Here is a 16,349-nt window from a genome sequence, read left to right on the forward strand (position 1 = left end):
TTATTCGTGCCAGGCCAGTAGTTGGTAATGTTACTTTGTAAAGAAACACTACGTACCTGTTAGACTGAACACACTTTTTTTTCCTTTTTTTTGTAGTTTACACAGAGACAATTACGGTATTGTTAAAAAAAATGCACTTTGAAACCCATGTACAAAAGTTTGTGTTTGTAGGCACCCAAAACAACGTTGTGTTTGAAATGAACAACCAAAACACACAAAAGTTTTCCGTTTTTAATTGAAAATAAAAATTTTAAGGGCCCCTTTGATATTTTAAACAGACTGATCACAATTAGACAAAAAATTCAATCGACAACATAATTAATACATAAATTGAAAAAGTAATTATGGCAATGTTTTTTTTAAATATTATTTATACAAAAGAATACTGTGCATGTAACTGCTGCAATTTTGGTACATTTATGACTTTCATTTTGAACCTTTTGTATCTTTAACGCTCCTGCTTTTGTTATAAAGAAAAGAGTGCAAACATTTTGTTAAATGTTTCATTTTGCCTTCCACAGAAGACCAAAAACATTGGACAACGTGAGGGTGAGTTAATGAAGACATATTTCCAGGTTTTTCCCTTCAACCAAAATTCCTTTTTTGAACTGGATTTTTGTAACATTATATTGATTCCAAACTAATTTCATCAGTTTAATGATAAACCCTCTGGCAGCTTTCTGACCTTCAAGGGATATTTGAAAGTTCTTTCAAAGAATAATCTGGTATTGCCAGTGCAGGTCCACACTTTCATTAAAACCAATGACTTTCATTCGCTTAAGGGGTGTTGCTTTGTCCCAGAGATATCCTGTAAATGAATTCAACTCTGCCAATGCATTACAAAAAAAAAAAAAAAAAAACATCTCAGGAGAACCACAGCATGTCTGCATGTATAGCCTACGTGTGGCTGCATACATGCAACATTTATATTGATGGCCCCCCCCAGTCACAGGCCCCAGAACAACATTCCAGTTTGTCCTTCCCCCAGACGACGGCCCTGGTCGACCGCTTCCCACAGCTACGTATCGCTTTAGTGCCAAGCATTTATTTCTTGTGTTCTCCACTGACAAAAAAGCCAAACCCATCTTCACGCATCATTAAATTTCATTACCATTTTCGAATTGCCTCCCGACTGCATGTTACCTCTGTCTCGCTTTAATCGCACAAACGCGCAATCAATCCCCGCCTGTCCTGCCGTGCAGACTGTTTATCTTGTCATTCGCTGCCCGTGATAGAGGAGGTTCCCTGGGGACCGCTGAATAGCGCTGATAACACAAATGACCATATTTAGATGCCTTCAAATAGGTAGGGTCAAAATGTGTATGTAAGTATGCGTCTTCAAGCATTTTTCATCATGTTTAAGAATCTCTCGCCTCGACAAGGATCTGAAGGTTACCAAGTACTGAGGCTTAGTTGTTTCGGGTAGTTTGATATCATTGATAACATCGAGACATTGCACTATTTTCTCAATAACATTAATGTACAGTAAAAATGATAAGAAATGTATCCTATAGTTTAGGGTTCCTCAAATCCGGCTCTGGAGGGCCCCTGCAACCCTAATCAAGCATCTCAATGAGCTAATAAAGGTCTTCAGAGTTACTAGAAAATTGCATATGGATGAGTATGAACAGGGTCTGAACTAAACTGCAGGACAGTGGCCCTCCAGGGCTGGATTTGAGGAACCCTGCTGTAGTTGAAAGTCACAACTCTTTTTTTACATACACATAAAATATTTATATATAATTTATGTACGGTTTAAATATATGCTTTTATTAACCCTTGTGCATCCTTAAGGACATTTATGTCTTATTCATTTAATTTTTTTTTTCTTAAATAATTTTGCCTGTGTAAATGCCAATGCATACATTTTGCAGAAGTGTGCTTTTGTATTTTGGGGGAATTTTAATATTTCACCCTTATTTTATTTTAATAAAAAAGTAAGAGATCCGCGTGTAAACCTTACTTATCTGGCCTCAAGAGGCATGCTAGGGACTGATGTTAGCATCCGTTGTCTTTAGCGGAATTGTTGGCACGCCCGCCTCCCATGCTGGAGACCCCAGTTCAAATCGGGTCGAGTAAGACCGCTTACGTTGATATGGAAGCCAGAGTGTGGTTTGTATGTAGGTACTAATAAATCATGCACCCAATTGTGTGTGCAATATTTGAGACAGAAAAATTATATTGTACTGCAAATCACAAAATCTCATCACTGTAGTGAAGCTTCTAATGAAAAAAAAGAAATTGGTACTATGCCTAAACATTTTACTGAAAGCTCATTTTTTGAGATATTAAGCTCAAATTAGAACGCAATTTGATAATTATGGCTTATATATATATATATATATATATATATATATATATATATATATATATATATATATATATATATATATACACCTAAAGGATTATTAGGAACACCATACTAAAACTGTGTTTGACCCCATTTCGCCTTCAGAACTATCTTAATTCTGCATGGCATTGATTCAACAAGGTGCTGAAAGCATTCTTTAGAAATGTTGGCCCATATTGATAGGATAGCATCTTGCAGTTGATGAAGATTTGTGGGATGCACATCCAGGGCACAAAGCCCCCGTTCCACCACATCCCAAAGATGCTCTATTGGGTTGAGATCTGGTAACTGTGGGGGCCATTTTAATACAGTGAACTAATTGTCATGTTCAATAAACCAATTTGAAATTATTCTAGCTTTGTGACATGGTGCATTATGCTGCTGGAAGTTGCCATCAGAGGATGGGTACATGGTGGTCATAAAGGGATGGACATGGTCATAAACAATGCTCAGGTAGGCCGTGGCATTTAAAAGATGCCCAATTGGCACTAAGGGGCCTAAACTGTGCCAAGAAAACATCCCCCACACCATTACTCCACCACCACCAGCCTGTACAGTCGTAACGAGGCATGATGGATCCATGCTCTCATTCTGTTTATGCCAAATTCAGACAATACCATCTGAACGTCTCAACAGAAATCGAGACTCATCAGACCAGGCAACATTTTTCCAGTTTTCAACTGTCCAATTTTGGTGAGCTCATGCAAATTGTGGCCTCTTTTTCATATTTGTAGTGGAGATGAGTGGTGGGGTCTTCTGCTGTTGTACCCACCAGCCTCAAGGTTGTGCAGTTTGTAGCTTCACAAATGCTTTGCTGCATACCTCGGTTGTAATGAGTGGTTATTTCAGTCAAAGTTCCTCTTCTATCAGCTTGAATCAGTCGGCCCATTCTCCTCTGACCTCTAGCATCAACAAGGCATTTTTGCCCACAAGACTGCCGCATACTGGATGTTTTCCCTTTTCACACCATTCTTTGTAAACCCTAGAAATGGTTGTGCGTGAAAATCCCAGTAACTGAGCAGATTGGGAAACACTCAGACTGGCCCGTCTGGCACCAACAACCATGCCATGCTCAAAATTGCTTAAATCACCTTTCTTTCCCATTCTGACATTCAGTTTGGAGTTAATGAGATAGTCCTGGTCAAGACAACACCCCTAAAATGCATTGAAGCAACTGCCATGTAATTGTTTGATTAGATAATTGCATTAAAGGTGTCATGAACTGGCTTTTTATTGTTTTATAAGTGAACAGAACACCACTGTCTTCCCCACGTTAGCTGGAACTTCATTAAAGGGGGAGTGAAATGCTGTTTCATGCATACTGAGCTTTTTACACTGTTAAAGACTTGGATTCCCATCCTAAACATAGACAAAGTTAAAAAAAATAAAATAATGTTGGACATTTGATGGAGTATTTCTGTGTTAAAAATACTCCTTCCGGTTTCTCACAAGTTTTGGAGAGTTTTTTTCGAGTATGGCTCGACTTGACGTGAACAGAGCGGAAGGTCCTTGTATGGGCCGTACGGGCTCTTCTCCCGGTAGGATACGCGCGAGAGAGGAAATGCACGCCCATAAACACTCTCAGGTGCAGATACAGTCATCCGTGAACACTTCTGATGCGCCGCGCTCCGCTTTATTCCTATGGTTGAAGTCAAGCGACTTCAACGCTTCAGCACAGCATTCCGGGAAGGCAGCGCTGCATTTGAACGCAGAAATGACGGGAAGCTTCACAACATCGCTTTAGTCGCGTCGCAAAGTGGATCTCCACCGTTCACTGTTGTCAGGACTTCATACCAATCATACCAAAGAAGTGTGTTTTTGACAGAGCGGTCCCAGCGATAAAGGTTCGGTCCTGCTTTGGAAGCAGCCGGTGAGTAAAACTGCTTCAAATGTCAATGCTGTTGGCTCGTCGCGTGAGTAAACATCAGTAAACGACACGATCGCGTGCTTCATTCAAATGCGCTAACGGACTCCATTGTTGTATAACCAATGAGATCATCTATGTATAACGTTACACTAGTCTGACTTGCAAAACCGTTTTGCTTGCTACTGCTAAGGTTTAGTCGCATACAATAGTCCATAAACCGAATCATGTCCTCATAAACTGCGAGTAAAGACACACAAATGTTGACACTAAATACAGTACATCCCACAGAGACGGACGTCCTGCTGTTGCTGTTTCTCCTGTTCAATTTATTTCAGCCTCCGGATCTGATTCTGGATCAGTATTAGCTGAGCTCGATAGCCATGAGTTTCTCCACGCTTGAGGACGTCACCGCTTTGCGCTTGTCATTCTTTAGCTCCGCCCACACGATACGCCTCCAGGCGCTCGTTTTTTTCCGGAAATACTCGGTACAGCCCATATTTCTTTTTTATAAATATAATAAAACTACAGACTTTTCAAAGATATGAAGAATGGAATACTACTCTATAGGTACTCAAGATTGACATGAGATTGACTGAAACTGAGTGTTTCACCCCCCCTTTAAAAATAAAGTTCAACTACTCATTTCTAATATTAGGATCCGAAGGAAGTTTGTGCAGCGACTGTGTTCTTCCACAACCAGGAATAGCGCAATATCTTAATCTTTCTCGGCATGAAATTGTTGTTGACCAGCTAGCCCTCCATGAGTCTGTGGGCGTATAACTGAACTACACTTGCTCATTATTCTGTAAGGCAGTGTTTCGTCGCACACTGACGTCAGTATAAAGCACAGGACCGTTTGCTGAGCCAGGTGTCTATAAAAGCTTTTCTTTGACTAACAAGGAAGTTTTCAGCTCTGAAACTTACAGGATATTCTTATATTAGCATGACCTTTTATATATCAAAAGCTCAAGGGAAAGTTGATTCCTCAATTCATCACCCCTTTAATGAGAAATTGAACAGGTGTTCCTAATAATCCTTTAAGTGAATATATATATATATATATATATATATATATATATATATATATATATATATATATATATATATATATATATATATATATATATATATATGTTTTACTATGGTTGGCTTTACTGTAACTGCCCTTCTTTCTCTCCATGCTACAAATTGACTGATTTCAATTTTAAACCAGATCCAACTTGATTGGCTCAGTACGTGCTGTTCCCAAATGAATGATGGTTCTGTTACATTGCAGATAATGATAGACCTGTCCTTGATTCTCACAAACACACACACACACACACACACACACACACACACACACACACACACACACACACACACACACACACACTTCACTCTCCATATAGCTACAGTTTCCTACACCAGCTATGCAAAATTGTGGTGGAATATGAAACCATCTTTTTTCATTTCACAGATCATCTTGCAGTTTGTCCTAAAAATGTATGTGTACTGAGAAAAGAGGGAGCAATCCCGAGTGATAATATGTGACTGTGTGAGTGCGATCGGTGGCGAACTCTAGGTGTACGTGAGACGCTGACAGAAATGGTGTGTTCCCGGAGAGAGAGACTAGAATCTATCAGCTGCTGCTGGGTGCGAGACATCTGGAGCGTCCAGATGCCCGTCCGGTCACTAATCACACCAACATCTCATTATGACCATTGATCAATCAATATGTCTCGCCAGGCCTGCAGACCACATGTTTATGACTATAAAGAAAAATATCCTTCCTTCCCGAAAAGGGTGAAAAGTCACCTAAAGATTAAGTATTATTTATAATGGCATGCAGGGAGTATTGTTTTTCATGGCTTTTAAAAAGACATTAAAGCTTTTAGTATTGGGAAATAGTTCTCAGGGGGCCAACTAAACCAAGAGGAAAATTGTATTGCTCTTTCATGGCTGTTAATGGAGCTCTTAATTTTAATTTATAAAACATTGTCTCAGTTGTTTCTACTAAAGTCCTTAAGGGGAAATGGTAACACTTTACATGTACACTTTATTTTAAGGTGTCAATGTTACAGTGCAATTATATATTTAAGTACCGAGTAATATTAATTAACAACATGTACTTACCATAGGGTTAGGGTAGGAATAACGTTTGGTTGAGGGTTAGTTGCATGTAATAATGCATAGTTAACTGTTTACATCTGAGAACTCATGAAGAGCTTATGCAATATATAGAGGACAGCAGCAGGAATTCGTCTGTCATACACACAAATGAAGACCTGCAGCGAGGAGACTGTTCTGATGCCTGTACCGAACTGCGATGGGCAACATTGCGACTATGATGAGAAAAGACAAGTACGCTTAAGCATTCTGTCCTTTTTAGGGTTGCCTCTTGTGACATCATGTCCTGTTTTTGGTCCGTTTACATGTCTTTGGTCCGTGTTGCATTCATATTTCATCCGAACCACACCAGAGTTTGTTTGGAAGCGTACAGAGACCAATCTTTTTCCACTTGTTTCACTATTCAAATGACCTGCACTACGAGCAATCGCACAAGGGTTTGTATTAATCAAACCAAACATGCCAAGTTTGAACACAGACCCTCACTTGGCAGACGTTGGTGACTTTTTAAACACAGTTTGAGGTGAGAGCGCTTCTATAAGAATACCACCTAGTGAGTTTTAAAACGTTACAATGGATGCTTGTGGCAAGGGGGGCGTGGTTCAGCGAGGTCTGCAGCGGGAGAGAGAGCCGCGGGACGAGCGGTAAGTGAGTGGGTTGGACGCAGATTAATACCTGTATCTTATTCCAGTAATGGGCGTGGGAAGAGGATAAAACGTCTGTGGAACCGGAAGCCTGGGAGAGAGACCCTGCGTCCCAATTCGCATACTATCCATCCTAAATAGTATACGAAAATAGAATTAGTATGTCCCAAATCGTAGTATGTTGAAAAGAGTATTCCAAAGATTCCCGGATGGTTTACTATTTCCGGTCCGAATTCACAGCATGGATCGATGGGCACTCTAACGGCTGATATTGCCCACAACCCATTGCGAGTTGGACGAGGATTCGATTAGAACTACAAACGCGGATAAAAAGCGTTAAAAAACTACAAACATGACGGATGTGCGAGTTCGACGGTTAGAGAATTTTAGATAAAGGGGTTTGAGTGACCCTATCAATATTTAACCTGACAAAAATATATTTATTCAGTGTTGTCCACATTATATTTCACCTGCAGCAGCATTGTGAACTTTTGTAATGACATGTTTGGCCATTAACTTTTAAATGCATCATTATATTCAAACTGCAAACACATGAGGAGAGTCTCTGACCAACAAAGACCCACACATGGCAGATCAACGAGCGGCTACATTTCTCTCCGATACGGTAGGAGATTAATCTGAATGTGGAGGATTTGAACTGTGACGAATCTGACGATGGTTGACAGGGCAGATAAACGGTGACGGGATGCACGTAACTAAGCGACAGAGTCCGTTAAAGATGGCAAAGTAGTATGTCCCGAAGCTTGCATACACTGTAAAACCCAACAAGTTACGGTAACTCAAACCATTTGAGGAAACCGATTGCTTCAAACCAATTAAGTTTTAAAACCATTAAGTATGAGTACTGAAAACTCATATACATTGAGTTAAATTAACTCATATTTTAGTGTTGTTTAAGTGTTAAAACTTATATTTTAGTGTTGTGTTGATCAATTATTAAGAGTAAACTGAACTTAAAGATTTTAAGTTAATTTTATTAATTCAGTTTGAATTCAGGTAACAAATCTAACTAAGTCTTAACAACTACATGGTTACTTAAATGGTTTTAGGAAACAGATTGCGGCAAATGGTTTAAGTTCATCAAACTCAAAGTGATTAAGTTACATAAGACTAAGCACAAGCTAACATTGGTACAAAATGAAGACAGAACAGGAGGGTATTTTTAAGTAATTTATTGAAATATAACATTAACATCATAAATACAGTATGCCATATGTTCACAAATATAACTAGACAAAAAATATTAGACTTTTTCACCAAATAAAACAGCACAAACATGTTTAAAAAAGTCGTAACATTTAAATAACAAAACATATAAAATAAAAAAATTATGTAAAAAGGTACGTTTCCTCAAAAAGCAAAAGCACTGTATGATCTTTAATGTACTCTAAGTGTATTGCACTGACCGAAGACTTGGCAGACATCACCACCTCATCTTTAAAGACAATCAAAGCATCCAGTGGGTTTAAAGGTAACGTTCCCTCTTCCTCCTCGACAGTAAGGATGGTGACTGTTGGCTTCTGCACCTGGTCAAGCTCCTTTTTCTATATGCATTGGAAAAAAAGTTTGTATGACACCACATATAAAAATAACCCTTGTCAGGGCAGACACCATATTTCAATTTTCATAAATAAAAAAAACGTTGTTATAAGGAACGGATTATTGTTGATTTAATTGGGCGTGTGCTTATTTAAAACCCTGTAGTTCAATTTTGTAAAGATGTTAAGTTGTTTGTCAGCAAGGTTTAATTGGGGGAAAAACATTTTCAGGGGTGTATCAGCCGAATGTTCTAGACCTTGAATTGAATGACGAATTGAATTGAATTGAATTCAAGCGATAATGCACACATTGCAAAACATTTGTTTTTCATGTCAGTATGTCATAAATAGAAAGAGGCAACAGTTTACTGTCAAAGATTTGTCGCTCACATCACGCCGCATCCAGTGTAGACAACATAACGGACTATAAGGGGCTCTTTTGTCCTGTCGCGCTGCTCACATCCGGTGTAGACAAGGTGAAACAAGACAGATTTGATTATAAAATTTTAAATGGATAATGGCAAGACATCCTTGGTGTAAATTACGTTCTTCTTTCAGATTAATATAATCAGAGCGGTATTAATAAATGTCCTGGTTAATCCAAGCATTATAATGGCAGTAAATGGCTGTCCAAAATTTGAAGCCAAAAAAGTGCATCTATTCATTATAAAAGTAATCCACATGACTCTGGAGGGTTAATAAAGTACTTCCGAAGTGAATCGATGGGTTTATATGAGAAAAATATCCATATTTAACTCGTTATAAAATAAGAAAATAACTAGTTTCCGGCGCAACGATGACGTCGGATATAGCGTAAAAAAGCATAACAGCCACGGCGTTGACGGCGGACGCAGCGTAAAAAACATAAATGATGTGACGATGATGTCGGGCGTTGCACAAGCGTTTTGAATCACGAGAGGATATTTTTCTTACACAAACCCATCGATTTAATTCAGAAGGCCTTTATTATTCCCCCGGAGCCGCGTGGAGCACTTTTAAAATGGATGGATGCACTTTTTTGGGCTACAAATTTTGGGCTGCCATTCACTGCCATTATAAAGCTTGGACGAGCCAGGACACGTATTAATATAACTCTGATTGTATTCGTCTGAAAGAAGAATGTCATTTACACCAAGGAGGACTTGAGGGGGGGAGTAAATCAGGGTGAACGATTCCTTTAAGCTTGAGCTGAGATTGGTTTATTATGTGTCAAATAAGCTTTTGCTGTGCTCAATGTATATGCTAATGAAAGCCTAAATTAAACGTTTTGAAGACTAGATTTTCAATGGACAGATTAATAAAATTCTTATGTGTTTGGAACAATATGAGGGTTGGTAATTTATGAATCATGACTGAATTTGTATTGGCAAGTGGACTATACATTTAAGACAACTTGAATGATCAACTATCAGTCACTGTAACCACACCATGCATTTATGCTGGTGGCAGCTGAAAGGTTAACATGTTGCTAAATAAATGTAATGTAGTTTTGACATGTGTCCTACCTTGTGTCTTGAAAACATCTCCTAACTCTTCCTTTTAAATAGTAACAGACCTGCCAGGATCGTAGTTTTTTTTATGATTCATGACAAGACTTCTTTCAACCACTGCAAATCTAGCATTGCCAATTACCTTACACCTTTACAAACCCAAGGCAACTTCAGGATAACTGCCAGTGAAAATATAACACACGAAATGTTTCTGTTTATATTAGGAAAGCCGACTATAACAACAACTTTCAAGACTTGACCAGTATTCTCCTGAAGCAATACAACATGACTTTGAATGATAGACAGACTGGACTTTGGACTTTAAGCCTTTTAAAAAAATCATATTGCTTCAGAAGACTTACAAGTTGTGCTAAAAGACATTTATGGTCATAATTACGTTTGCAAAAATAGCAATTCATTCAAAAATTAAAATTGAAGAACAAACTTATATTTGTATGAACATTATGTAACTGTTCATAACGTTATCATTTGCATTTTGCACAGTAACGTTACAAAATTCCATTGATTTGTTCAATGTTAATTCTAACTTACTTACTCATAGAATTGTAGCCACGTTGCTGCCATTGCACCTTCGTCTTTGCTCTGAAAAGATTTAAAACAATGTGTTAGTGTGAGTTTCAAATGAGAAAACGTCATGAGAAACAAATAACAGTTTAAAATTTTATCTAACGTTAGCAGGGGCGTAGCCATCTTTTCAGAAGTGAGGGGGACAGAAATGTCGTAATACCATTTTTTTTTTTTTTTTTGGACCAATATAATTTATCGCATCTCTTGCTTTTAATTGGGCAAGATATCAAATACACTGCTGAACAATAACCAATAATTAATATCTATAATATTATTCTCCTATTCTCCTTTTTTTTGAGTGCCAATTTTATGATTGGTTTATATACTACAAACACTTCTGCATTAAGACTCCATAGATTTTATGCAATGTAAAAATATATATATATATTCTGATGTAACTCATCTGTTCTCTATGTGAATATATAGTAAAATGTAATTTATTCCTGTGATCAAAGCTGAATTTATCATCATTACTCCAGTCTTCAGTGATCCTTCACTAATCATTCCCATATGAGGATCTGGTGATCAACACACATTTAGGATTATTATCAGTTGTGCTGCCCATGGTGATGCTTAATTTTCTAAACATTTGTGGTAAAATTAAAAGAGAGAAATTAATACTTTTATTGATCAGACATCCATTAAATTGATCACAAGTGATATTTTTAATATTACAAATTAGATAATTTATTTAATAAATGCAAATAAATGCTGTCCATTGAACTTTCTATTCATTAAAGAATCCTGAAAAATAACATGTAGGCTATCATGGTTTCCACAACATTTTGGGAACTGTTTTCAACACAGATAATAATCATAAATGTTTCTTGATTATGAAATCCTCATCTGAGAATGATTAGTGACGGATCATGTGACACTGAAGACTGGAGTAATGATGATAAATTCAGCTTTGATCACAGGAATAAATTACTATATATTCACATAGGGAAAAAAAGCGGTTTTAATTTGTAATAATGTTCAAAATATTACTGTTTTAACTATTTTCGATTACATAAATGCAGCCGTGGTGAGCAGAATACTAAACATTAAAAAAGCTGCATTATTCATGATACTTTATTGTCAATAAATAGGCTACATTGAGATGACTTAAAAAACACACATAAAGCATATATTGTCGCACTCGTCTGATTGTCGTCGTCACGTTTCATCACTCATAACGATTGTTCTCCTTCAGCTGCAGCTCCAGCTTGACAGGGTATTACGAACCCACTTTTGGCCTTTCTGTGAGAGCGCACTCCTCATATTAAGATTCGGAAAAAATTACAGGTCATGCATAGATAATTTTTTGTCTCTGAATTTAAATCTTGATGTATTCACATTGGTTTCTATGGAAATACACTTGCCCCTGACCTCAAGAAGCGCGCTATCAACCGAGTTTAGAGAAGGCTGTCGTTAGCGTCTCTGTTAACTTGTCCGCCCCCACACAGAGTAACACCGGTTCGAATCTCGCTCGGAGCGGGTCGACTAGGATCGGTGAGACCCAGTAAAAGTGCGGGGGACGAAAATACATTTTATTAAAAGTGAGGGGGACACGTCCCCCCCCCGTCCCCCGCGTAATCTACGCCCATGAACGTTAGCAAAACAGGATCTAAAATGCTCCTCAAGTCACTTTGTTCACCCCGGAGCTTCAGCTGCTTTAGTCAAATTAACTAGCATCACATATGATAGAGGAAACTCGAATTCGATTAACAATACATTTAAAACGGTTGTAATATAAGGAATGCGTGAGTTTGCATTAACGTTACCTTTTGCTTTAACATAGTTACCGTCACTGTGGCACGAGAGACGTGGAAAGATGGCCAGCTGTCTCTAAAGCCAGCGTTTATCTGTCCGACTGTGAGAAAGCACAAACATATATTTTTTAATTCCCCGCTGACAAACTGCAGTGTAAAACAGCATAATTAACTCCAAACGTGTACATTACCGTTGATAACACTGGTGCAATAGCGCATTTGCTCCTAATGTTAGATTGTTTGCTGGCTAACTTTACACACAACATTACTGAGCTGGTTAATCTTCGGATTAACATAAAAGAGGTACGAAAATAACACTGAAAACGTTCAAACATGAGCGAAATATGAATAAATAAGTTTGAAACGCTTACCTTTTGTTTTTCTTGACTGTAGCGCGAGCCGTCCTGCTGTGACTGGACTGAAGGAGGGAAAATGGCGCGGTTTTTGTTACCTCGGAAACTCACTGGGATGATACTTTGACATGACTAAATGTAATGACTTTAAAAGAGCTTAATGTAAGACTGTAGGCTTAATATGAGGTAGATTAATGTATATACTATTGTTTATTTATTTATTTTATCAGCTTTTAGTTATTTAATTGGCCATAGATGTAAAATACTAGATTAAATAAATATCTGTAACTTAAACCATTAGAGTTAAAAAGTTTTAGTAACTTATTTAGATTGAGGTTTGCTTTCAATAATACATTTTTGAGTTAACATCACACATATTTGTTAAGTTGAATTAACTTTTTTGGTAACATTAAGTAAAATGAACTTATTTCATTTAGTGAATTTCACTGTTAGGTTTTACAGTGTACTTTTCTGCTACACACTCAAAAGTATATACTTTTTCTTCACAAAAAGAGTACATACTTTTAGGACGTAGTATAAGTAGGCGAATTGGGACGCAGCAAGAGAGTCGGACTGTTGATGCGACACCCCAGACCCTGGGTTTAACCCGGAAGCCGGAAGTGCTGTGAACCGGACGTGATCATTGTTTATGAGTTTGACTGAAGGCACTCGCCTAAGTGTGTTACTGAGTTTGATACGAAAATAAAGAGAAGCATCAACAGACCCCCATGTCCTCTTCCTTCCATACACACGAACTTGTTTCAATGCAATTTACACTGTGCAAATAGTAATAGATGCTTTTTACATAGTGTAAATAACAGATAGATTCTATTCAAATAGCATATTTTCTTAGCGATAGCTTCTATTTACACTATTTGTAAATTAAAAGTGTGCATGGAACTATTTAAGTAGCTAAATATTTAATATTTGACCACTGTTTTAAAACAGAAATGTTAAATGACCGACAGTAATATCCAGTAATGCAAACTAATCAACTTTTTAATGAAATTTAACTGAAAATATGCTATCTTTACTTGCTTTATGTAATTAATCACTAAAAGTGTTGAGGCAAGAAACCTTTTGCATATCCGATATATTATTAGATGTACAAATAAAAAGGAATGTGTGCATTTTAAAATAAAGTATGATTTGCATGTGGTTTACACTGATTATAACTACAATAAACTAAAACTTCTTTTAGCATTCTTACGTCCCTTTTAATCCTTTATTATTCATATAATTCAAATAAAATGTTTAAATTATTAAAAAGATATAATTTGTGATTTTATGTCCTATAGAATATGGAGTTGGACTTCAGTAATTATTGATATGCGAAATCCTTTATTAAATTTTACTTCAGGTCACTATTTCAATTTGGGAAAAGAAATAAGACCAGAGATTTGTGTGAAAGTCACCTCGCATCAAACCTGATTTCATGAACAGGGGCTGAATGAAGAATGCTTGATCTAATGCTTCACCTGCCAGCAGCAGTTAAAGAGCACAGAACAAGGATCGGACATTTGCTTCATGTTCTTGGGCTCGATCTGTTGGGCACTGTAAATACAAACCGCAATTTCAAGAGAGACGCTCAGAGCTTAGCCTGCGGCAGGGCCGGTGTTTCCACTCGTGTGCAGAGGACATAGCCGCCCACAGCAGGACATGAACTCCCATGAGAACCGGCTTTCATTAAAAAAAAGAAAATTCCGCCAGAGAGCCTGTTATTGGAGACCGGGAGTTAACGGTGGGTAATTTCCACAGGTGTATTCATCTCCGGTGGGTGAATAGAAAATAAGTGATAGTGAGTTTTTAATCGTAGCTTTATTAAAACATCCATTATTCAGAAACAATGTTGTTTACACAAAATTCACAGCAGTTCAGTGGGGTGAATACAAACACTACCACTCCAGATCTCAAAAAACGACGTTAAAGGGTTAGTTAACCCTAAAATGAAAATGCTTTTACTCGCCCTCACATTGTTCCAAACCAAATGACATGATTTTAGTCAGTGGAACACAAAAGGAGATGTTTTGCTGAAAGTTCAAGCTGCTCTTTTCCATACGACAAAACTATATTGTGTTTAATATATGGTTTGGTAACACTATTTTGAAGGCCCACATTCTACAAACTTTAAACTCCACCCACTTGGCCCAACGTAGGAATCCACTTCTGCGTGTATGTCTTTTCCAACACGGTCACGTGTGAATGCGTATCAATAGTACAAATGTGCAATATCATGGAATGTATTTGGTGTACATATGCTACTCAGTTTTTGGCGTGGGGGTGGTGGGGTGGTTGGTCCGTGCGTAAAATATGCCATAAAGTGCATATCATAGGAATGCAAAAAACTGCGTACCATATGCATTCCACGACATTTCACACTCGACATTTTCATGAGATTGGGCTCGTCTTTTCTGGAGCTTCTGGAAGAATCATTTTAATTTAGTAAAATGTGAAGATCCCATTTTTGATCTGAATCCATTAATCATTTATCTTGGCAATTGTCACGAGAACTTGTCACAGAACTTGTTAATAATAGTGCCAGTCAGAAATTGGATTTTCCCACATACTTAGAGCCATGCTCCAGTCATCGTGTCCTCGGTATGAATCAGCCCTGACAGAAAGATTTACGGAAATTCCTACTTACTCCTCATGTGACACTACCAGAATAATGATTCCAGAATAATACAAGATAAACCAAGATTAATGTTTATTTTAGCCAGGCAAAAATATCAAATAAAGAAATTAAAAATAATCCATCATACCCAACTGATCAGCATGCAATATGAAGCACAATTACAAAATAATCAGTTTCAAAGAGCCATCATTACTTGGCAATAGACACACGCCGCAACAGTGTGGGAAGTTCTGAATACAGATGCAGATTTGCCAATTCCCTTTAAATACTCAAGCAAAACAAAGAACAATAAACATTTAGCACCTAAATATTCATGCAGCTTTTAGTTGAACTTTTCTCGTGACCCTTTTGGGGATGACAACAAATGTTTTATAAAAGATCTTTATGAGAATCTCACACACCAGGGGAACAAGCCATGTTTCCTTTATTATGACCTGTTCTACTGATGTGGGAATGAAACCTCTTTACCAATCGCTCCAAATGTGTTAATATTGACCACAAAGAAACAGCTTGTGGTGGTATCTGTTAGATTTTCATAATTGTGCTGGGCCTGAGAAAGAGGTCAGGTGGATCTTCAGAACACAAATTAAGATATTTTTGGTGAAATCCGATGGCTCAGAAAGGCCTTCATTGGCCAAAATGTAATTTCCTTTCTCAAGGAAGTGCCTTTTATGGGTCTTGAGAAATGAAATGACATTGGTGTCAATGAAGGCCTTTCTGAGCCATCGGATTTCAACAAAAATATCTTCATTTGTGTTCCGAAGATGAACGGGTGTCGAACCACATGAGGGTGAGTAATTAATGACAGAACTTACATTTTTGAGTGAACTAACCCTTTAACATCTGCTAATTTGATGCTCCCCCAACAGATAGTCTATGGACTATAAGTAACTTTTCAACTAAATGTCATATTATTCCAATAACACCTTACCCTAACCTTTTTTTTATTTTATTTTTTTATTTTTATTTTTATTATTATTTTTTAATTACTATATCTTTA

General features: G+C 37.4%; 1 long non-coding RNA gene across 1 annotated transcript; it reads right to left on the bottom strand.

The window, feature by feature from the left end:
• Nucleotides 1-9,605: 9,605 nt before the first annotated feature.
• On the bottom strand, nt 9,606-13,103 carry LOC137039472 (uncharacterized). The gene is made up of 3 exons (XR_010897662.1): nt 12,733-13,103; nt 12,374-12,462; nt 9,606-10,622 (listed from the first exon to the last, which is right to left on the bottom strand). It is a non-coding gene; the product is annotated as an uncharacterized lncRNA (long non-coding RNA).
• Nucleotides 13,104-16,349: the final 3,246 nt, after the last annotated feature.

Source organism: Pseudorasbora parva, chromosome 14, assembly GCF_024679245.1.
Source record: "Pseudorasbora parva isolate DD20220531a chromosome 14, ASM2467924v1, whole genome shotgun sequence".
NCBI classification, from domain to species: Eukaryota; Metazoa; Chordata; class Actinopteri; order Cypriniformes; family Gobionidae; genus Pseudorasbora; species Pseudorasbora parva.